At 53.7% G+C, this 19171-nt stretch overlaps 38 non-coding genes across 38 annotated transcripts; all 38 read right to left on the bottom strand.

The window, feature by feature from the left end:
* Positions 1-36: 36 nt before the first annotated feature.
* Positions 37-118, bottom strand: Trnal-uag (transfer RNA leucine (anticodon UAG)). Its single transcript has one exon. It is a non-coding gene; the product is annotated as a tRNA-Leu (tRNA).
* Positions 119-571: 453 nt separating this feature from the next.
* Positions 572-643, bottom strand: Trnah-gug (transfer RNA histidin (anticodon GUG)). The gene has a single exon. It is a non-coding gene; the product is annotated as a tRNA-His (tRNA).
* A 391-nt stretch (positions 644-1034) lies between these two features.
* On the bottom strand, positions 1035-1106 carry Trnae-cuc (transfer RNA glutamic acid (anticodon CUC)). Its single transcript has one exon. It is a non-coding gene; the product is annotated as a tRNA-Glu (tRNA).
* Positions 1107-1551: 445 nt separating this feature from the next.
* Trnal-uag (transfer RNA leucine (anticodon UAG)) lies at positions 1552-1633 on the bottom strand. The gene has a single exon. It is a non-coding gene; the product is annotated as a tRNA-Leu (tRNA).
* Positions 1634-2086: 453 nt separating this feature from the next.
* Positions 2087-2158, bottom strand: Trnah-gug (transfer RNA histidin (anticodon GUG)). The gene has a single exon. It is a non-coding gene; the product is annotated as a tRNA-His (tRNA).
* A 391-nt stretch (positions 2159-2549) lies between these two features.
* On the bottom strand, positions 2550-2621 carry Trnae-cuc (transfer RNA glutamic acid (anticodon CUC)). The gene has a single exon. It is a non-coding gene; the product is annotated as a tRNA-Glu (tRNA).
* Positions 2622-3066: 445 nt separating this feature from the next.
* Trnal-uag (transfer RNA leucine (anticodon UAG)) lies at positions 3067-3148 on the bottom strand. The gene has a single exon. It is a non-coding gene; the product is annotated as a tRNA-Leu (tRNA).
* A 453-nt stretch (positions 3149-3601) lies between these two features.
* On the bottom strand, positions 3602-3673 carry Trnah-gug (transfer RNA histidin (anticodon GUG)). The gene has a single exon. It is a non-coding gene; the product is annotated as a tRNA-His (tRNA).
* Positions 3674-4064: 391 nt separating this feature from the next.
* Positions 4065-4136, bottom strand: Trnae-cuc (transfer RNA glutamic acid (anticodon CUC)). Its single transcript has one exon. It is a non-coding gene; the product is annotated as a tRNA-Glu (tRNA).
* Positions 4137-4581: 445 nt separating this feature from the next.
* Positions 4582-4663, bottom strand: Trnal-uag (transfer RNA leucine (anticodon UAG)). Its single transcript has one exon. It is a non-coding gene; the product is annotated as a tRNA-Leu (tRNA).
* Positions 4664-5116: 453 nt separating this feature from the next.
* Positions 5117-5188, bottom strand: Trnah-gug (transfer RNA histidin (anticodon GUG)). The gene has a single exon. It is a non-coding gene; the product is annotated as a tRNA-His (tRNA).
* A 391-nt stretch (positions 5189-5579) lies between these two features.
* Positions 5580-5651, bottom strand: Trnae-cuc (transfer RNA glutamic acid (anticodon CUC)). The gene has a single exon. It is a non-coding gene; the product is annotated as a tRNA-Glu (tRNA).
* Positions 5652-6096: 445 nt separating this feature from the next.
* On the bottom strand, positions 6097-6178 carry Trnal-uag (transfer RNA leucine (anticodon UAG)). Its single transcript has one exon. It is a non-coding gene; the product is annotated as a tRNA-Leu (tRNA).
* A 453-nt stretch (positions 6179-6631) lies between these two features.
* On the bottom strand, positions 6632-6703 carry Trnah-gug (transfer RNA histidin (anticodon GUG)). The gene has a single exon. It is a non-coding gene; the product is annotated as a tRNA-His (tRNA).
* Positions 6704-7094: 391 nt separating this feature from the next.
* Trnae-cuc (transfer RNA glutamic acid (anticodon CUC)) lies at positions 7095-7166 on the bottom strand. The gene has a single exon. It is a non-coding gene; the product is annotated as a tRNA-Glu (tRNA).
* A 445-nt stretch (positions 7167-7611) lies between these two features.
* Trnal-uag (transfer RNA leucine (anticodon UAG)) lies at positions 7612-7693 on the bottom strand. Its single transcript has one exon. It is a non-coding gene; the product is annotated as a tRNA-Leu (tRNA).
* Positions 7694-8146: 453 nt separating this feature from the next.
* On the bottom strand, positions 8147-8218 carry Trnah-gug (transfer RNA histidin (anticodon GUG)). The gene has a single exon. It is a non-coding gene; the product is annotated as a tRNA-His (tRNA).
* Positions 8219-8609: 391 nt separating this feature from the next.
* On the bottom strand, positions 8610-8681 carry Trnae-cuc (transfer RNA glutamic acid (anticodon CUC)). The gene has a single exon. It is a non-coding gene; the product is annotated as a tRNA-Glu (tRNA).
* Positions 8682-9126: 445 nt separating this feature from the next.
* Positions 9127-9208, bottom strand: Trnal-uag (transfer RNA leucine (anticodon UAG)). Its single transcript has one exon. It is a non-coding gene; the product is annotated as a tRNA-Leu (tRNA).
* Positions 9209-9661: 453 nt separating this feature from the next.
* Trnah-gug (transfer RNA histidin (anticodon GUG)) lies at positions 9662-9733 on the bottom strand. The gene has a single exon. It is a non-coding gene; the product is annotated as a tRNA-His (tRNA).
* Positions 9734-10124: 391 nt separating this feature from the next.
* On the bottom strand, positions 10125-10196 carry Trnae-cuc (transfer RNA glutamic acid (anticodon CUC)). The gene has a single exon. It is a non-coding gene; the product is annotated as a tRNA-Glu (tRNA).
* Positions 10197-10641: 445 nt separating this feature from the next.
* On the bottom strand, positions 10642-10723 carry Trnal-uag (transfer RNA leucine (anticodon UAG)). Its single transcript has one exon. It is a non-coding gene; the product is annotated as a tRNA-Leu (tRNA).
* A 453-nt stretch (positions 10724-11176) lies between these two features.
* Positions 11177-11248, bottom strand: Trnah-gug (transfer RNA histidin (anticodon GUG)). Its single transcript has one exon. It is a non-coding gene; the product is annotated as a tRNA-His (tRNA).
* Positions 11249-11639: 391 nt separating this feature from the next.
* Trnae-cuc (transfer RNA glutamic acid (anticodon CUC)) lies at positions 11640-11711 on the bottom strand. Its single transcript has one exon. It is a non-coding gene; the product is annotated as a tRNA-Glu (tRNA).
* Positions 11712-12156: 445 nt separating this feature from the next.
* Positions 12157-12238, bottom strand: Trnal-uag (transfer RNA leucine (anticodon UAG)). The gene has a single exon. It is a non-coding gene; the product is annotated as a tRNA-Leu (tRNA).
* Positions 12239-12691: 453 nt separating this feature from the next.
* Positions 12692-12763, bottom strand: Trnah-gug (transfer RNA histidin (anticodon GUG)). Its single transcript has one exon. It is a non-coding gene; the product is annotated as a tRNA-His (tRNA).
* A 391-nt stretch (positions 12764-13154) lies between these two features.
* Positions 13155-13226, bottom strand: Trnae-cuc (transfer RNA glutamic acid (anticodon CUC)). The gene has a single exon. It is a non-coding gene; the product is annotated as a tRNA-Glu (tRNA).
* A 445-nt stretch (positions 13227-13671) lies between these two features.
* Trnal-uag (transfer RNA leucine (anticodon UAG)) lies at positions 13672-13753 on the bottom strand. The gene has a single exon. It is a non-coding gene; the product is annotated as a tRNA-Leu (tRNA).
* Positions 13754-14206: 453 nt separating this feature from the next.
* Trnah-gug (transfer RNA histidin (anticodon GUG)) lies at positions 14207-14278 on the bottom strand. The gene has a single exon. It is a non-coding gene; the product is annotated as a tRNA-His (tRNA).
* Positions 14279-14669: 391 nt separating this feature from the next.
* Positions 14670-14741, bottom strand: Trnae-cuc (transfer RNA glutamic acid (anticodon CUC)). Its single transcript has one exon. It is a non-coding gene; the product is annotated as a tRNA-Glu (tRNA).
* Positions 14742-15186: 445 nt separating this feature from the next.
* Positions 15187-15268, bottom strand: Trnal-uag (transfer RNA leucine (anticodon UAG)). The gene has a single exon. It is a non-coding gene; the product is annotated as a tRNA-Leu (tRNA).
* A 453-nt stretch (positions 15269-15721) lies between these two features.
* Positions 15722-15793, bottom strand: Trnah-gug (transfer RNA histidin (anticodon GUG)). The gene has a single exon. It is a non-coding gene; the product is annotated as a tRNA-His (tRNA).
* A 391-nt stretch (positions 15794-16184) lies between these two features.
* Trnae-cuc (transfer RNA glutamic acid (anticodon CUC)) lies at positions 16185-16256 on the bottom strand. Its single transcript has one exon. It is a non-coding gene; the product is annotated as a tRNA-Glu (tRNA).
* A 445-nt stretch (positions 16257-16701) lies between these two features.
* Trnal-uag (transfer RNA leucine (anticodon UAG)) lies at positions 16702-16783 on the bottom strand. Its single transcript has one exon. It is a non-coding gene; the product is annotated as a tRNA-Leu (tRNA).
* A 453-nt stretch (positions 16784-17236) lies between these two features.
* Trnah-gug (transfer RNA histidin (anticodon GUG)) lies at positions 17237-17308 on the bottom strand. Its single transcript has one exon. It is a non-coding gene; the product is annotated as a tRNA-His (tRNA).
* Positions 17309-17699: 391 nt separating this feature from the next.
* Positions 17700-17771, bottom strand: Trnae-cuc (transfer RNA glutamic acid (anticodon CUC)). Its single transcript has one exon. It is a non-coding gene; the product is annotated as a tRNA-Glu (tRNA).
* A 445-nt stretch (positions 17772-18216) lies between these two features.
* Trnal-uag (transfer RNA leucine (anticodon UAG)) lies at positions 18217-18298 on the bottom strand. Its single transcript has one exon. It is a non-coding gene; the product is annotated as a tRNA-Leu (tRNA).
* Positions 18299-18751: 453 nt separating this feature from the next.
* Trnah-gug (transfer RNA histidin (anticodon GUG)) lies at positions 18752-18823 on the bottom strand. The gene has a single exon. It is a non-coding gene; the product is annotated as a tRNA-His (tRNA).
* Between the last annotated feature and the right edge of the window lie 348 nt (positions 18824-19171).

The following is a 19171-nucleotide window of genomic DNA, read 5'->3' as shown; positions in this document are numbered from 1 at the left end:
ACACACCGCATCGGCACAAAAATGAGACGTCAAAATTGGCAACGGTGGGATTCGAACCCACGCCTCCGAAGAGACTGGTGCCTAAAACCAGCGCCTTAGACCGCTCGGCCACGTTACCGTTGGAGCAGCAGCGGCAAAACGTTTCATTTGTACTACAAAGGTCACTTCGAAATGGAAGTATCTTGGCAATCGCCGTGCCATGTCCACTGGAAGCATCTCTTTAGGCCATCCACAACAAGAAAGTGCCGTGCCCGCCGTATGGTAGCGACGCCACTTGTCTGTAGCTGTCGCAGTTAAGGAGACAGCATCAAGAGACGTTTTCGTGCCGTGACCATGTTTCGAAACCTGGGCTTTCCGTAACCACTAAAGTATCATAGCTGTACCTGTCGGGCGGAGCTAGAATGTTCCATGTAACAGACATATGTGAGCTCAAGAAGGTTGCACTTGTGATGAAGTGGTAGTACGGACTGCGGCCTGCGGAACACGAGTGAAAAACCAAGGAAGCACTGTGATTTCGGGTACTCGTGCACTATCGTCAATGCAACGGCAGCAAGGAGAAACTTTCAAAAATTGCCGTGACCAGGATTCGAACCTGGGTTATTGCGGCCACAACGCAATGTCCTAACCACTAGACGATCACGGCCATGGCCACGGAGGCGCCCACGGAAGCAGCTGGCTGGAATGCAAGTGTCGATACACAGCAAAGCCTAAGCCTAGGCCAAGGTGTACGCCACAGCAGTGGCAGACACGGTCTCCATCACATGCATGCGAGCTAATGAACGTGCCTGCGCTGTCAGTACACTAACTACAGTGGTTAGCTGCATCCACCTCCGTGGCAATGTGTTGCAGACCTCCAAGCCTCTTGACAACAGGTACCGGTATGTGGCTGGATAACAAGTGGATAGACGCCCATCTCTCTCGCCGTCAGGTGTTGCAACGAATCATACTTAACGTGGCTTTGTGCACGCGTCAGCGTAGCGTCAGTCGAGCAAAGTCGAGACAAGTCGCATAAGAGGAGCAACAAAAACGCGCACTTCCGGTACCGGGAATCGAACCCGGGCCTCCTGGGTGAGAGCCAGGTATCCTAGCCACTAGACCACACCGGATAACGACGGCAGCGCTCCTCCAGCGAACGCAGCAGCAACCCACGGTTAATCGACGACAAGTGTAAAAAAATCCACTCTCTCGCGTTATAGAGCGGCGTGCTCCGGACGCATTTCGTGGAGACGAACGCCAGCAATGATGAGAGCAAAAGGCGCCTACAAATCCTGTCGTTGCACCACGCACTGTTCTACGACAATTCACGAAACAGACGCTCACGCCTTGTTGTGCCGTTTTCTTTGCGGGCAATGAGTGCAGCTGTCTACGACACAGGCAACATTACACGTTTGGCACCTGTGGGTTTGGAACCCACGCCTCCAAAGAGACTGGTGCCTGATACCAGCGCCTTAGACCGCTCGGCCACGCTACCTACACAACACGCGCGTCACAAGAGCTGCGTCCTACCCCACGAGAACACACCGCATCGGCACAAAAATGAGACGTCAAAATTGGCAACGGTGGGATTCGAACCCACGCCTCCGAAGAGACTGGTGCCTAAAACCAGCGCCTTAGACCGCTCGGCCACGTTACCGTTGGAGCAGCAGCGGCAAAACGTTTCATTTGTACTACAAAGGTCACTTCGAAATGGAAGTATCTTGGCAATCGCCGTGCCATGTCCACTGGAAGCATCTCTTTAGGCCATCCACAACAAGAAAGTGCCGTGCCCGCCGTATGGTAGCGACGCCACTTGTCTGTAGCTGTCGCAGTTAAGGAGACAGCATCAAGAGACGTTTTCGTGCCGTGACCATGTTTCGAAACCTGGGCTTTCCGTAACCACTAAAGTATCATAGCTGTACCTGTCGGGCGGAGCTAGAATGTTCCATGTAACAGACATATGTGAGCTCAAGAAGGTTGCACTTGTGATGAAGTGGTAGTACGGACTGCGGCCTGCGGAACACGAGTGAAAAACCAAGGAAGCACTGTGATTTCGGGTACTCGTGCACTATCGTCAATGCAACGGCAGCAAGGAGAAACTTTCAAAAATTGCCGTGACCAGGATTCGAACCTGGGTTATTGCGGCCACAACGCAATGTCCTAACCACTAGACGATCACGGCCATGGCCACGGAGGCGCCCACGGAAGCAGCTGGCTGGAATGCAAGTGTCGATACACAGCAAAGCCTAAGCCTAGGCCAAGGTGTACGCCACAGCAGTGGCAGACACGGTCTCCATCACATGCATGCGAGCTAATGAACGTGCCTGCGCTGTCAGTACACTAACTACAGTGGTTAGCTGCATCCACCTCCGTGGCAATGTGTTGCAGACCTCCAAGCCTCTTGACAACAGGTACCGGTATGTGGCTGGATAACAAGTGGATAGACGCCCATCTCTCTCGCCGTCAGGTGTTGCAACGAATCATACTTAACGTGGCTTTGTGCACGCGTCAGCGTAGCGTCAGTCGAGCAAAGTCGAGACAAGTCGCATAAGAGGAGCAACAAAAACGCGCACTTCCGGTACCGGGAATCGAACCCGGGCCTCCTGGGTGAGAGCCAGGTATCCTAGCCACTAGACCACACCGGATAACGACGGCAGCGCTCCTCCAGCGAACGCAGCAGCAACCCACGGTTAATCGACGACAAGTGTAAAAAAATCCACTCTCTCGCGTTATAGAGCGGCGTGCTCCGGACGCATTTCGTGGAGACGAACGCCAGCAATGATGAGAGCAAAAGGCGCCTACAAATCCTGTCGTTGCACCACGCACTGTTCTACGACAATTCACGAAACAGACGCTCACGCCTTGTTGTGCCGTTTTCTTTGCGGGCAATGAGTGCAGCTGTCTACGACACAGGCAACATTACACGTTTGGCACCTGTGGGTTTGGAACCCACGCCTCCAAAGAGACTGGTGCCTGATACCAGCGCCTTAGACCGCTCGGCCACGCTACCTACACAACACGCGCGTCACAAGAGCTGCGTCCTACCCCACGAGAACACACCGCATCGGCACAAAAATGAGACGTCAAAATTGGCAACGGTGGGATTCGAACCCACGCCTCCGAAGAGACTGGTGCCTAAAACCAGCGCCTTAGACCGCTCGGCCACGTTACCGTTGGAGCAGCAGCGGCAAAACGTTTCATTTGTACTACAAAGGTCACTTCGAAATGGAAGTATCTTGGCAATCGCCGTGCCATGTCCACTGGAAGCATCTCTTTAGGCCATCCACAACAAGAAAGTGCCGTGCCCGCCGTATGGTAGCGACGCCACTTGTCTGTAGCTGTCGCAGTTAAGGAGACAGCATCAAGAGACGTTTTCGTGCCGTGACCATGTTTCGAAACCTGGGCTTTCCGTAACCACTAAAGTATCATAGCTGTACCTGTCGGGCGGAGCTAGAATGTTCCATGTAACAGACATATGTGAGCTCAAGAAGGTTGCACTTGTGATGAAGTGGTAGTACGGACTGCGGCCTGCGGAACACGAGTGAAAAACCAAGGAAGCACTGTGATTTCGGGTACTCGTGCACTATCGTCAATGCAACGGCAGCAAGGAGAAACTTTCAAAAATTGCCGTGACCAGGATTCGAACCTGGGTTATTGCGGCCACAACGCAATGTCCTAACCACTAGACGATCACGGCCATGGCCACGGAGGCGCCCACGGAAGCAGCTGGCTGGAATGCAAGTGTCGATACACAGCAAAGCCTAAGCCTAGGCCAAGGTGTACGCCACAGCAGTGGCAGACACGGTCTCCATCACATGCATGCGAGCTAATGAACGTGCCTGCGCTGTCAGTACACTAACTACAGTGGTTAGCTGCATCCACCTCCGTGGCAATGTGTTGCAGACCTCCAAGCCTCTTGACAACAGGTACCGGTATGTGGCTGGATAACAAGTGGATAGACGCCCATCTCTCTCGCCGTCAGGTGTTGCAACGAATCATACTTAACGTGGCTTTGTGCACGCGTCAGCGTAGCGTCAGTCGAGCAAAGTCGAGACAAGTCGCATAAGAGGAGCAACAAAAACGCGCACTTCCGGTACCGGGAATCGAACCCGGGCCTCCTGGGTGAGAGCCAGGTATCCTAGCCACTAGACCACACCGGATAACGACGGCAGCGCTCCTCCAGCGAACGCAGCAGCAACCCACGGTTAATCGACGACAAGTGTAAAAAAATCCACTCTCTCGCGTTATAGAGCGGCGTGCTCCGGACGCATTTCGTGGAGACGAACGCCAGCAATGATGAGAGCAAAAGGCGCCTACAAATCCTGTCGTTGCACCACGCACTGTTCTACGACAATTCACGAAACAGACGCTCACGCCTTGTTGTGCCGTTTTCTTTGCGGGCAATGAGTGCAGCTGTCTACGACACAGGCAACATTACACGTTTGGCACCTGTGGGTTTGGAACCCACGCCTCCAAAGAGACTGGTGCCTGATACCAGCGCCTTAGACCGCTCGGCCACGCTACCTACACAACACGCGCGTCACAAGAGCTGCGTCCTACCCCACGAGAACACACCGCATCGGCACAAAAATGAGACGTCAAAATTGGCAACGGTGGGATTCGAACCCACGCCTCCGAAGAGACTGGTGCCTAAAACCAGCGCCTTAGACCGCTCGGCCACGTTACCGTTGGAGCAGCAGCGGCAAAACGTTTCATTTGTACTACAAAGGTCACTTCGAAATGGAAGTATCTTGGCAATCGCCGTGCCATGTCCACTGGAAGCATCTCTTTAGGCCATCCACAACAAGAAAGTGCCGTGCCCGCCGTATGGTAGCGACGCCACTTGTCTGTAGCTGTCGCAGTTAAGGAGACAGCATCAAGAGACGTTTTCGTGCCGTGACCATGTTTCGAAACCTGGGCTTTCCGTAACCACTAAAGTATCATAGCTGTACCTGTCGGGCGGAGCTAGAATGTTCCATGTAACAGACATATGTGAGCTCAAGAAGGTTGCACTTGTGATGAAGTGGTAGTACGGACTGCGGCCTGCGGAACACGAGTGAAAAACCAAGGAAGCACTGTGATTTCGGGTACTCGTGCACTATCGTCAATGCAACGGCAGCAAGGAGAAACTTTCAAAAATTGCCGTGACCAGGATTCGAACCTGGGTTATTGCGGCCACAACGCAATGTCCTAACCACTAGACGATCACGGCCATGGCCACGGAGGCGCCCACGGAAGCAGCTGGCTGGAATGCAAGTGTCGATACACAGCAAAGCCTAAGCCTAGGCCAAGGTGTACGCCACAGCAGTGGCAGACACGGTCTCCATCACATGCATGCGAGCTAATGAACGTGCCTGCGCTGTCAGTACACTAACTACAGTGGTTAGCTGCATCCACCTCCGTGGCAATGTGTTGCAGACCTCCAAGCCTCTTGACAACAGGTACCGGTATGTGGCTGGATAACAAGTGGATAGACGCCCATCTCTCTCGCCGTCAGGTGTTGCAACGAATCATACTTAACGTGGCTTTGTGCACGCGTCAGCGTAGCGTCAGTCGAGCAAAGTCGAGACAAGTCGCATAAGAGGAGCAACAAAAACGCGCACTTCCGGTACCGGGAATCGAACCCGGGCCTCCTGGGTGAGAGCCAGGTATCCTAGCCACTAGACCACACCGGATAACGACGGCAGCGCTCCTCCAGCGAACGCAGCAGCAACCCACGGTTAATCGACGACAAGTGTAAAAAAATCCACTCTCTCGCGTTATAGAGCGGCGTGCTCCGGACGCATTTCGTGGAGACGAACGCCAGCAATGATGAGAGCAAAAGGCGCCTACAAATCCTGTCGTTGCACCACGCACTGTTCTACGACAATTCACGAAACAGACGCTCACGCCTTGTTGTGCCGTTTTCTTTGCGGGCAATGAGTGCAGCTGTCTACGACACAGGCAACATTACACGTTTGGCACCTGTGGGTTTGGAACCCACGCCTCCAAAGAGACTGGTGCCTGATACCAGCGCCTTAGACCGCTCGGCCACGCTACCTACACAACACGCGCGTCACAAGAGCTGCGTCCTACCCCACGAGAACACACCGCATCGGCACAAAAATGAGACGTCAAAATTGGCAACGGTGGGATTCGAACCCACGCCTCCGAAGAGACTGGTGCCTAAAACCAGCGCCTTAGACCGCTCGGCCACGTTACCGTTGGAGCAGCAGCGGCAAAACGTTTCATTTGTACTACAAAGGTCACTTCGAAATGGAAGTATCTTGGCAATCGCCGTGCCATGTCCACTGGAAGCATCTCTTTAGGCCATCCACAACAAGAAAGTGCCGTGCCCGCCGTATGGTAGCGACGCCACTTGTCTGTAGCTGTCGCAGTTAAGGAGACAGCATCAAGAGACGTTTTCGTGCCGTGACCATGTTTCGAAACCTGGGCTTTCCGTAACCACTAAAGTATCATAGCTGTACCTGTCGGGCGGAGCTAGAATGTTCCATGTAACAGACATATGTGAGCTCAAGAAGGTTGCACTTGTGATGAAGTGGTAGTACGGACTGCGGCCTGCGGAACACGAGTGAAAAACCAAGGAAGCACTGTGATTTCGGGTACTCGTGCACTATCGTCAATGCAACGGCAGCAAGGAGAAACTTTCAAAAATTGCCGTGACCAGGATTCGAACCTGGGTTATTGCGGCCACAACGCAATGTCCTAACCACTAGACGATCACGGCCATGGCCACGGAGGCGCCCACGGAAGCAGCTGGCTGGAATGCAAGTGTCGATACACAGCAAAGCCTAAGCCTAGGCCAAGGTGTACGCCACAGCAGTGGCAGACACGGTCTCCATCACATGCATGCGAGCTAATGAACGTGCCTGCGCTGTCAGTACACTAACTACAGTGGTTAGCTGCATCCACCTCCGTGGCAATGTGTTGCAGACCTCCAAGCCTCTTGACAACAGGTACCGGTATGTGGCTGGATAACAAGTGGATAGACGCCCATCTCTCTCGCCGTCAGGTGTTGCAACGAATCATACTTAACGTGGCTTTGTGCACGCGTCAGCGTAGCGTCAGTCGAGCAAAGTCGAGACAAGTCGCATAAGAGGAGCAACAAAAACGCGCACTTCCGGTACCGGGAATCGAACCCGGGCCTCCTGGGTGAGAGCCAGGTATCCTAGCCACTAGACCACACCGGATAACGACGGCAGCGCTCCTCCAGCGAACGCAGCAGCAACCCACGGTTAATCGACGACAAGTGTAAAAAAATCCACTCTCTCGCGTTATAGAGCGGCGTGCTCCGGACGCATTTCGTGGAGACGAACGCCAGCAATGATGAGAGCAAAAGGCGCCTACAAATCCTGTCGTTGCACCACGCACTGTTCTACGACAATTCACGAAACAGACGCTCACGCCTTGTTGTGCCGTTTTCTTTGCGGGCAATGAGTGCAGCTGTCTACGACACAGGCAACATTACACGTTTGGCACCTGTGGGTTTGGAACCCACGCCTCCAAAGAGACTGGTGCCTGATACCAGCGCCTTAGACCGCTCGGCCACGCTACCTACACAACACGCGCGTCACAAGAGCTGCGTCCTACCCCACGAGAACACACCGCATCGGCACAAAAATGAGACGTCAAAATTGGCAACGGTGGGATTCGAACCCACGCCTCCGAAGAGACTGGTGCCTAAAACCAGCGCCTTAGACCGCTCGGCCACGTTACCGTTGGAGCAGCAGCGGCAAAACGTTTCATTTGTACTACAAAGGTCACTTCGAAATGGAAGTATCTTGGCAATCGCCGTGCCATGTCCACTGGAAGCATCTCTTTAGGCCATCCACAACAAGAAAGTGCCGTGCCCGCCGTATGGTAGCGACGCCACTTGTCTGTAGCTGTCGCAGTTAAGGAGACAGCATCAAGAGACGTTTTCGTGCCGTGACCATGTTTCGAAACCTGGGCTTTCCGTAACCACTAAAGTATCATAGCTGTACCTGTCGGGCGGAGCTAGAATGTTCCATGTAACAGACATATGTGAGCTCAAGAAGGTTGCACTTGTGATGAAGTGGTAGTACGGACTGCGGCCTGCGGAACACGAGTGAAAAACCAAGGAAGCACTGTGATTTCGGGTACTCGTGCACTATCGTCAATGCAACGGCAGCAAGGAGAAACTTTCAAAAATTGCCGTGACCAGGATTCGAACCTGGGTTATTGCGGCCACAACGCAATGTCCTAACCACTAGACGATCACGGCCATGGCCACGGAGGCGCCCACGGAAGCAGCTGGCTGGAATGCAAGTGTCGATACACAGCAAAGCCTAAGCCTAGGCCAAGGTGTACGCCACAGCAGTGGCAGACACGGTCTCCATCACATGCATGCGAGCTAATGAACGTGCCTGCGCTGTCAGTACACTAACTACAGTGGTTAGCTGCATCCACCTCCGTGGCAATGTGTTGCAGACCTCCAAGCCTCTTGACAACAGGTACCGGTATGTGGCTGGATAACAAGTGGATAGACGCCCATCTCTCTCGCCGTCAGGTGTTGCAACGAATCATACTTAACGTGGCTTTGTGCACGCGTCAGCGTAGCGTCAGTCGAGCAAAGTCGAGACAAGTCGCATAAGAGGAGCAACAAAAACGCGCACTTCCGGTACCGGGAATCGAACCCGGGCCTCCTGGGTGAGAGCCAGGTATCCTAGCCACTAGACCACACCGGATAACGACGGCAGCGCTCCTCCAGCGAACGCAGCAGCAACCCACGGTTAATCGACGACAAGTGTAAAAAAATCCACTCTCTCGCGTTATAGAGCGGCGTGCTCCGGACGCATTTCGTGGAGACGAACGCCAGCAATGATGAGAGCAAAAGGCGCCTACAAATCCTGTCGTTGCACCACGCACTGTTCTACGACAATTCACGAAACAGACGCTCACGCCTTGTTGTGCCGTTTTCTTTGCGGGCAATGAGTGCAGCTGTCTACGACACAGGCAACATTACACGTTTGGCACCTGTGGGTTTGGAACCCACGCCTCCAAAGAGACTGGTGCCTGATACCAGCGCCTTAGACCGCTCGGCCACGCTACCTACACAACACGCGCGTCACAAGAGCTGCGTCCTACCCCACGAGAACACACCGCATCGGCACAAAAATGAGACGTCAAAATTGGCAACGGTGGGATTCGAACCCACGCCTCCGAAGAGACTGGTGCCTAAAACCAGCGCCTTAGACCGCTCGGCCACGTTACCGTTGGAGCAGCAGCGGCAAAACGTTTCATTTGTACTACAAAGGTCACTTCGAAATGGAAGTATCTTGGCAATCGCCGTGCCATGTCCACTGGAAGCATCTCTTTAGGCCATCCACAACAAGAAAGTGCCGTGCCCGCCGTATGGTAGCGACGCCACTTGTCTGTAGCTGTCGCAGTTAAGGAGACAGCATCAAGAGACGTTTTCGTGCCGTGACCATGTTTCGAAACCTGGGCTTTCCGTAACCACTAAAGTATCATAGCTGTACCTGTCGGGCGGAGCTAGAATGTTCCATGTAACAGACATATGTGAGCTCAAGAAGGTTGCACTTGTGATGAAGTGGTAGTACGGACTGCGGCCTGCGGAACACGAGTGAAAAACCAAGGAAGCACTGTGATTTCGGGTACTCGTGCACTATCGTCAATGCAACGGCAGCAAGGAGAAACTTTCAAAAATTGCCGTGACCAGGATTCGAACCTGGGTTATTGCGGCCACAACGCAATGTCCTAACCACTAGACGATCACGGCCATGGCCACGGAGGCGCCCACGGAAGCAGCTGGCTGGAATGCAAGTGTCGATACACAGCAAAGCCTAAGCCTAGGCCAAGGTGTACGCCACAGCAGTGGCAGACACGGTCTCCATCACATGCATGCGAGCTAATGAACGTGCCTGCGCTGTCAGTACACTAACTACAGTGGTTAGCTGCATCCACCTCCGTGGCAATGTGTTGCAGACCTCCAAGCCTCTTGACAACAGGTACCGGTATGTGGCTGGATAACAAGTGGATAGACGCCCATCTCTCTCGCCGTCAGGTGTTGCAACGAATCATACTTAACGTGGCTTTGTGCACGCGTCAGCGTAGCGTCAGTCGAGCAAAGTCGAGACAAGTCGCATAAGAGGAGCAACAAAAACGCGCACTTCCGGTACCGGGAATCGAACCCGGGCCTCCTGGGTGAGAGCCAGGTATCCTAGCCACTAGACCACACCGGATAACGACGGCAGCGCTCCTCCAGCGAACGCAGCAGCAACCCACGGTTAATCGACGACAAGTGTAAAAAAATCCACTCTCTCGCGTTATAGAGCGGCGTGCTCCGGACGCATTTCGTGGAGACGAACGCCAGCAATGATGAGAGCAAAAGGCGCCTACAAATCCTGTCGTTGCACCACGCACTGTTCTACGACAATTCACGAAACAGACGCTCACGCCTTGTTGTGCCGTTTTCTTTGCGGGCAATGAGTGCAGCTGTCTACGACACAGGCAACATTACACGTTTGGCACCTGTGGGTTTGGAACCCACGCCTCCAAAGAGACTGGTGCCTGATACCAGCGCCTTAGACCGCTCGGCCACGCTACCTACACAACACGCGCGTCACAAGAGCTGCGTCCTACCCCACGAGAACACACCGCATCGGCACAAAAATGAGACGTCAAAATTGGCAACGGTGGGATTCGAACCCACGCCTCCGAAGAGACTGGTGCCTAAAACCAGCGCCTTAGACCGCTCGGCCACGTTACCGTTGGAGCAGCAGCGGCAAAACGTTTCATTTGTACTACAAAGGTCACTTCGAAATGGAAGTATCTTGGCAATCGCCGTGCCATGTCCACTGGAAGCATCTCTTTAGGCCATCCACAACAAGAAAGTGCCGTGCCCGCCGTATGGTAGCGACGCCACTTGTCTGTAGCTGTCGCAGTTAAGGAGACAGCATCAAGAGACGTTTTCGTGCCGTGACCATGTTTCGAAACCTGGGCTTTCCGTAACCACTAAAGTATCATAGCTGTACCTGTCGGGCGGAGCTAGAATGTTCCATGTAACAGACATATGTGAGCTCAAGAAGGTTGCACTTGTGATGAAGTGGTAGTACGGACTGCGGCCTGCGGAACACGAGTGAAAAACCAAGGAAGCACTGTGATTTCGGGTACTCGTGCACTATCGTCAATGCAACGGCAGCAAGGAGAAACTTTCAAAAATTGCCGTGACCAGGATTCGAACCTGGGTTATTGCGGCCACAACGCAATGTCCTAACCACTAGACGATCACGGCCATGGCCACGGAGGCGCCCACGGAAGCAGCTGGCTGGAATGCAAGTGTCGATACACAGCAAAGCCTAAGCCTAGGCCAAGGTGTACGCCACAGCAGTGGCAGACACGGTCTCCATCACATGCATGCGAGCTAATGAACGTGCCTGCGCTGTCAGTACACTAACTACAGTGGTTAGCTGCATCCACCTCCGTGGCAATGTGTTGCAGACCTCCAAGCCTCTTGACAACAGGTACCGGTATGTGGCTGGATAACAAGTGGATAGACGCCCATCTCTCTCGCCGTCAGGTGTTGCAACGAATCATACTTAACGTGGCTTTGTGCACGCGTCAGCGTAGCGTCAGTCGAGCAAAGTCGAGACAAGTCGCATAAGAGGAGCAACAAAAACGCGCACTTCCGGTACCGGGAATCGAACCCGGGCCTCCTGGGTGAGAGCCAGGTATCCTAGCCACTAGACCACACCGGATAACGACGGCAGCGCTCCTCCAGCGAACGCAGCAGCAACCCACGGTTAATCGACGACAAGTGTAAAAAAATCCACTCTCTCGCGTTATAGAGCGGCGTGCTCCGGACGCATTTCGTGGAGACGAACGCCAGCAATGATGAGAGCAAAAGGCGCCTACAAATCCTGTCGTTGCACCACGCACTGTTCTACGACAATTCACGAAACAGACGCTCACGCCTTGTTGTGCCGTTTTCTTTGCGGGCAATGAGTGCAGCTGTCTACGACACAGGCAACATTACACGTTTGGCACCTGTGGGTTTGGAACCCACGCCTCCAAAGAGACTGGTGCCTGATACCAGCGCCTTAGACCGCTCGGCCACGCTACCTACACAACACGCGCGTCACAAGAGCTGCGTCCTACCCCACGAGAACACACCGCATCGGCACAAAAATGAGACGTCAAAATTGGCAACGGTGGGATTCGAACCCACGCCTCCGAAGAGACTGGTGCCTAAAACCAGCGCCTTAGACCGCTCGGCCACGTTACCGTTGGAGCAGCAGCGGCAAAACGTTTCATTTGTACTACAAAGGTCACTTCGAAATGGAAGTATCTTGGCAATCGCCGTGCCATGTCCACTGGAAGCATCTCTTTAGGCCATCCACAACAAGAAAGTGCCGTGCCCGCCGTATGGTAGCGACGCCACTTGTCTGTAGCTGTCGCAGTTAAGGAGACAGCATCAAGAGACGTTTTCGTGCCGTGACCATGTTTCGAAACCTGGGCTTTCCGTAACCACTAAAGTATCATAGCTGTACCTGTCGGGCGGAGCTAGAATGTTCCATGTAACAGACATATGTGAGCTCAAGAAGGTTGCACTTGTGATGAAGTGGTAGTACGGACTGCGGCCTGCGGAACACGAGTGAAAAACCAAGGAAGCACTGTGATTTCGGGTACTCGTGCACTATCGTCAATGCAACGGCAGCAAGGAGAAACTTTCAAAAATTGCCGTGACCAGGATTCGAACCTGGGTTATTGCGGCCACAACGCAATGTCCTAACCACTAGACGATCACGGCCATGGCCACGGAGGCGCCCACGGAAGCAGCTGGCTGGAATGCAAGTGTCGATACACAGCAAAGCCTAAGCCTAGGCCAAGGTGTACGCCACAGCAGTGGCAGACACGGTCTCCATCACATGCATGCGAGCTAATGAACGTGCCTGCGCTGTCAGTACACTAACTACAGTGGTTAGCTGCATCCACCTCCGTGGCAATGTGTTGCAGACCTCCAAGCCTCTTGACAACAGGTACCGGTATGTGGCTGGATAACAAGTGGATAGACGCCCATCTCTCTCGCCGTCAGGTGTTGCAACGAATCATACTTAACGTGGCTTTGTGCACGCGTCAGCGTAGCGTCAGTCGAGCAAAGTCGAGACAAGTCGCATAAGAGGAGCAACAAAAACGCGCACTTCCGGTACCGGGAATCGAACCCGGGCCTCCTGGGTGAGAGCCAGGTATCCTAGCCACTAGACCACACCGGATAACGACGGCAGCGCTCCTCCAGCGAACGCAGCAGCAACCCACGGTTAATCGACGACAAGTGTAAAAAAATCCACTCTCTCGCGTTATAGAGCGGCGTGCTCCGGACGCATTTCGTGGAGACGAACGCCAGCAATGATGAGAGCAAAAGGCGCCTACAAATCCTGTCGTTGCACCACGCACTGTTCTACGACAATTCACGAAACAGACGCTCACGCCTTGTTGTGCCGTTTTCTTTGCGGGCAATGAGTGCAGCTGTCTACGACACAGGCAACATTACACGTTTGGCACCTGTGGGTTTGGAACCCACGCCTCCAAAGAGACTGGTGCCTGATACCAGCGCCTTAGACCGCTCGGCCACGCTACCTACACAACACGCGCGTCACAAGAGCTGCGTCCTACCCCACGAGAACACACCGCATCGGCACAAAAATGAGACGTCAAAATTGGCAACGGTGGGATTCGAACCCACGCCTCCGAAGAGACTGGTGCCTAAAACCAGCGCCTTAGACCGCTCGGCCACGTTACCGTTGGAGCAGCAGCGGCAAAACGTTTCATTTGTACTACAAAGGTCACTTCGAAATGGAAGTATCTTGGCAATCGCCGTGCCATGTCCACTGGAAGCATCTCTTTAGGCCATCCACAACAAGAAAGTGCCGTGCCCGCCGTATGGTAGCGACGCCACTTGTCTGTAGCTGTCGCAGTTAAGGAGACAGCATCAAGAGACGTTTTCGTGCCGTGACCATGTTTCGAAACCTGGGCTTTCCGTAACCACTAAAGTATCATAGCTGTACCTGTCGGGCGGAGCTAGAATGTTCCATGTAACAGACATATGTGAGCTCAAGAAGGTTGCACTTGTGATGAAGTGGTAGTACGGACTGCGGCCTGCGGAACACGAGTGAAAAACCAAGGAAGCACTGTGATTTCGGGTACTCGTGCACTATCGTCAATGCAACGGCAGCAAGGAGAAACTTTCAAAAATTGCCGTGACCAGGATTCGAACCTGGGTTATTGCGGCCACAACGCAATGTCCTAACCACTAGACGATCACGGCCATGGCCACGGAGGCGCCCACGGAAGCAGCTGGCTGGAATGCAAGTGTCGATACACAGCAAAGCCTAAGCCTAGGCCAAGGTGTACGCCACAGCAGTGGCAGACACGGTCTCCATCACATGCATGCGAGCTAATGAACGTGCCTGCGCTGTCAGTACACTAACTACAGTGGTTAGCTGCATCCACCTCCGTGGCAATGTGTTGCAGACCTCCAAGCCTCTTGACAACAGGTACCGGTATGTGGCTGGATAACAAGTGGATAGACGCCCATCTCTCTCGCCGTCAGGTGTTGCAACGAATCATACTTAACGTGGCTTTGTGCACGCGTCAGCGTAGCGTCAGTCGAGCAAAGTCGAGACAAGTCGCATAAGAGGAGCAACAAAAACGCGCACTTCCGGTACCGGGAATCGAACCCGGGCCTCCTGGGTGAGAGCCAGGTATCCTAGCCACTAGACCACACCGGATAACGACGGCAGCGCTCCTCCAGCGAACGCAGCAGCAACCCACGGTTAATCGACGACAAGTGTAAAAAAATCCACTCTCTCGCGTTATAGAGCGGCGTGCTCCGGACGCATTTCGTGGAGACGAACGCCAGCAATGATGAGAGCAAAAGGCGCCTACAAATCCTGTCGTTGCACCACGCACTGTTCTACGACAATTCACGAAACAGACGCTCACGCCTTGTTGTGCCGTTTTCTTTGCGGGCAATGAGTGCAGCTGTCTACGACACAGGCAACATTACACGTTTGGCACCTGTGGGTTTGGAACCCACGCCTCCAAAGAGACTGGTGCCTGATACCAGCGCCTTAGACCGCTCGGCCACGCTACCTACACAACACGCGCGTCACAAGAGCTGCGTCCTACCCCACGAGAACACACCGCATCGGCACAAAAATGAGACGTCAAAATTGGCAACGGTGGGATTCGAACCCACGCCTCCGAAGAGACTGGTGCCTAAAACCAGCGCCTTAGACCGCTCGGCCACGTTACCGTTGGAGCAGCAGCGGCAAAACGTTTCATTTGTACTACAAAGGTCACTTCGAAATGGAAGTATCTTGGCAATCGCCGTGCCATGTCCACTGGAAGCATCTCTTTAGGCCATCCACAACAAGAAAGTGCCGTGCCCGCCGTATGGTAGCGACGCCACTTGTCTGTAGCTGTCGCAGTTAAGGAGACAGCATCAAGAGACGTTTTCGTGCCGTGACCATGTTTCGAAACCTGGGCTTTCCGTAACCACTAAAGTATCATAGCTGTACCTGTCGGGCGGAGCTAGAATGTTCCATGTAACAGACATATGTGAGCTCAAGAAGGTTGCACTTGTGATGAAGTGGTAGTACGGACTGCGGCCTGCGGAACACGAGTGAAAAACCAAGGAAGCACTGTGATTTCGGGTACTCGTGCACTATCGTCAATGCAACGGCAGCAAGGAGAAACTTTCAAAAATTGCCGTGACCAGGATTCGAACCTGGGTTATTGCGGCCACAACGCAATGTCCTAACCACTAGACGATCACGGCCATGGCCACGGAGGCGCCCACGGAAGCAGCTGGCTGGAATGCAAGTGTCGATACACAGCAAAGCCTAAGCCTAGGCCAAGGTGTACGCCACAGCAGTGGCAGACACGGTCTCCATCACATGCATGCGAGCTAATGAACGTGCCTGCGCTGTCAGTACACTAACTACAGTGGTTAGCTGCATCCACCTCCGTGGCAATGTGTTGCAGACCTCCAAGCCTCTTGACAACAGGTACCGGTATGTGGCTGGATAACAAGTGGATAGACGCCCATCTCTCTCGCCGTCAGGTGTTGCAACGAATCATACTTAACGTGGCTTTGTGCACGCGTCAGCGTAGCGTCAGTCGAGCAAAGTCGAGACAAGTCGCATAAGAGGAGCAACAAAAACGCGCACTTCCGGTACCGGGAATCGAACCCGGGCCTCCTGGGTGAGAGCCAGGTATCCTAGCCACTAGACCACACCGGATAACGACGGCAGCGCTCCTCCAGCGAACGCAGCAGCAACCCACGGTTAATCGACGACAAGTGTAAAAAAATCCACTCTCTCGCGTTATAGAGCGGCGTGCTCCGGACGCATTTCGTGGAGACGAACGCCAGCAATGATGAGAGCAAAAGGCGCCTACAAATCCTGTCGTTGCACCACGCACTGTTCTACGACAATTCACGAAACAGACGCTCACGCCTTGTTGTGCCGTTTTCTTTGCGGGCAATGAGTGCAGCTGTCTACGACACAGGCAACATTACACGTTTGGCACCTGTGGGTTTGGAACCCACGCCTCCAAAGAGACTGGTGCCTGATACCAGCGCCTTAGACCGCTCGGCCACGCTACCTACACAACACGCGCGTCACAAGAGCTGCGTCCTACCCCACGAGAACACACCGCATCGGCACAAAAATGAGACGTCAAAATTGGCAACGGTGGGATTCGAACCCACGCCTCCGAAGAGACTGGTGCCTAAAACCAGCGCCTTAGACCGCTCGGCCACGTTACCGTTGGAGCAGCAGCGGCAAAACGTTTCATTTGTACTACAAAGGTCACTTCGAAATGGAAGTATCTTGGCAATCGCCGTGCCATGTCCACTGGAAGCATCTCTTTAGGCCATCCACAACAAGAAAGTGCCGTGCCCGCCGTATGGTAGCGACGCCACTTGTCTGTAGCTGTCGCAGTTAAGGAGACAGCATCAAGAGACGTTTTCGTGCCGTGACCATGTTTCGAAACCTGGGCTTTCCGTAACCACTAAAGTATCATAGCTGTACCTGTCGGGCGGAGCTAGAATGTTCCATGTAACAGACATATGTGAGCTCAAGAAGGTTGCACTTGTGATGAAGTGGTAGTACGGACTGCGGCCTGCGGAACACGAGTGAAAAACCAAGGAAGCACTGTGATTTCGGGTACTCGTGCACTATCGTCAATGCAACGGCAGCAAGGAGAAACTTTCAAAAATTGCCGTGACCAGGATTCGAACCTGGGTTATTGCGGCCACAACGCAATGTCCTAACCACTAGACGATCACGGCCATGGCCACGGAGGCGCCCACGGAAGCAGCTGGCTGGAATGCAAGTGTCGATACACAGCAAAGCCTAAGCCTAGGCCAAGGTGTACGCCACAGCAGTGGCAGACACGGTCTCCATCACATGCATGCGAGCTAATGAACGTGCCTGCGCTGTCAGTACACTAACTACAGTGGTTAGCTGCATCCACCTCCGTGGCAATGTGTTGCAGACCTCCAAGCCTCTTGACAACAGGTACCGGTATGTGGCTGGATAACAAGTGGATAGACGCCCATCTCTCTCGCCGTCAGGTGTTGCAACGAATCATACTTAACGTGGCTTTGTGCACGCGTCAGCGTAGCGTCAGTCGAGCAAAGTCGAGACAAGTCGCATAAGAGGAGCAACAAAAACGCGCACTTCCGGTACCGGGAATCGAACCCGGGCCTCCTGGGTGAGAGCCAGGTATCCTAGCCACTAGACCACACCGGATAACGACGGCAGCGCTCCTCCAGCGAACGCAGCAGCAACCCACGGTTAATCGACGACAAGTGTAAAAAAATCCACTCTCTCGCGTTATAGAGCGGCGTGCTCCGGACGCATTTCGTGGAGACGAACGCCAGCAATGATGAGAGCAAAAGGCGCCTACAAATCCTGTCGTTGCACCACGCACTGTTCTACGACAATTCACGAAACAGACGCTCACGCCTTGTTGTGCCGTTTTCTTTGCGGGCAATGAGTGCAGCTGTCTACGACACAGGCAACATTACACGTTTGGCACCTGTGGGTTTGGAACCCACGCCTCCAAAGAGACTGGTGCCTGATACCAGCGCCTTAGACCGCTCGGCCACGCTACCTACACAACACGCGCGTCACAAGAGCTGCGTCCTACCCCACGAGAACACACCGCATCGGCACAAAAATGAGACGTCAAAATTGGCAACGGTGGGATTCGAACCCACGCCTCCGAAGAGACTGGTGCCTAAAACCAGCGCCTTAGACCGCTCGGCCACGTTACCGTTGGAGCAGCAGCGGCAAAACGTTTCATTTGTACTACAAAGGTCACTTCGAAATGGAAGTATCTTGGCAATCGCCGTGCCATGTCCACTGGAAGCATCTCTTTAGGCCATCCACAACAAGAAAGTGCCGTGCCCGCCGTATGGTAGCGACGCCACTTGTCTGTAGCTGTCGCAGTTAAGGAGACAGCATCAAGAGACGTTTTCGTGCCGTGACCATGTTTCGAAACCTGGGCTTTCCGTAACCACTAAAGTATCATAGCTGTACCTGTCGGGCGGAGCTAGAATGTTCCATGTAACAGACATATGTGAGCTCAAGAAGGTTGCACTTGTGATGAAGTGGTAGTACGGACTGCGGCCTGCGGAACACGAGTGAAAAACCAAGGAAGCACTGTGATTTCGGGTACTCGTGCACTATCGTCAATGCAACGGCAGCAAGGAGAAACTTTCAAAAATTGCCGTGACCAGGATTCGAACCTGGGTTATTGCGGCCACAACGCAATGTCCTAACCACTAGACGATCACGGCCATGGCCACGGAGGCGCCCACGGAAGCAGCTGGCTGGAATGCAAGTGTCGATACACAGCAAAGCCTAAGCCTAGGCCAAGGTGTACGCCACAGCAGTGGCAGACACGGTCTCCATCACATGCATGCGAGCTAATGAACGTGCCTGCGCTGTCAGTACACTAACTACAGTGGTTAGCTGCATCCACCTCCGTGGCAATGTGTTGCAGACCTCCAAGCCTCTTGACAACAGGTACCGGTATGTGGCTGGATAACAAGTGGATAGACGCCCATCTCTCTCGCCGTCAGGTGTTGCAACGAATCATACTTAACGTGGCTTTGTGCACGCGTCAGCGTAGCGTCAGTCGAGCA

The sequence above is a fragment of the Schistocerca gregaria genome, unplaced genomic scaffold (genome assembly GCF_023897955.1).
Source record: "Schistocerca gregaria isolate iqSchGreg1 unplaced genomic scaffold, iqSchGreg1.2 ptg001134l, whole genome shotgun sequence".
NCBI lineage: Eukaryota > Metazoa > Arthropoda > Insecta > Orthoptera > Acrididae > Schistocerca > Schistocerca gregaria.
The sequence above is the reverse complement of the archived record's forward strand: the minus strand, read 5'-3'. Positions and strand labels throughout refer to the sequence as shown.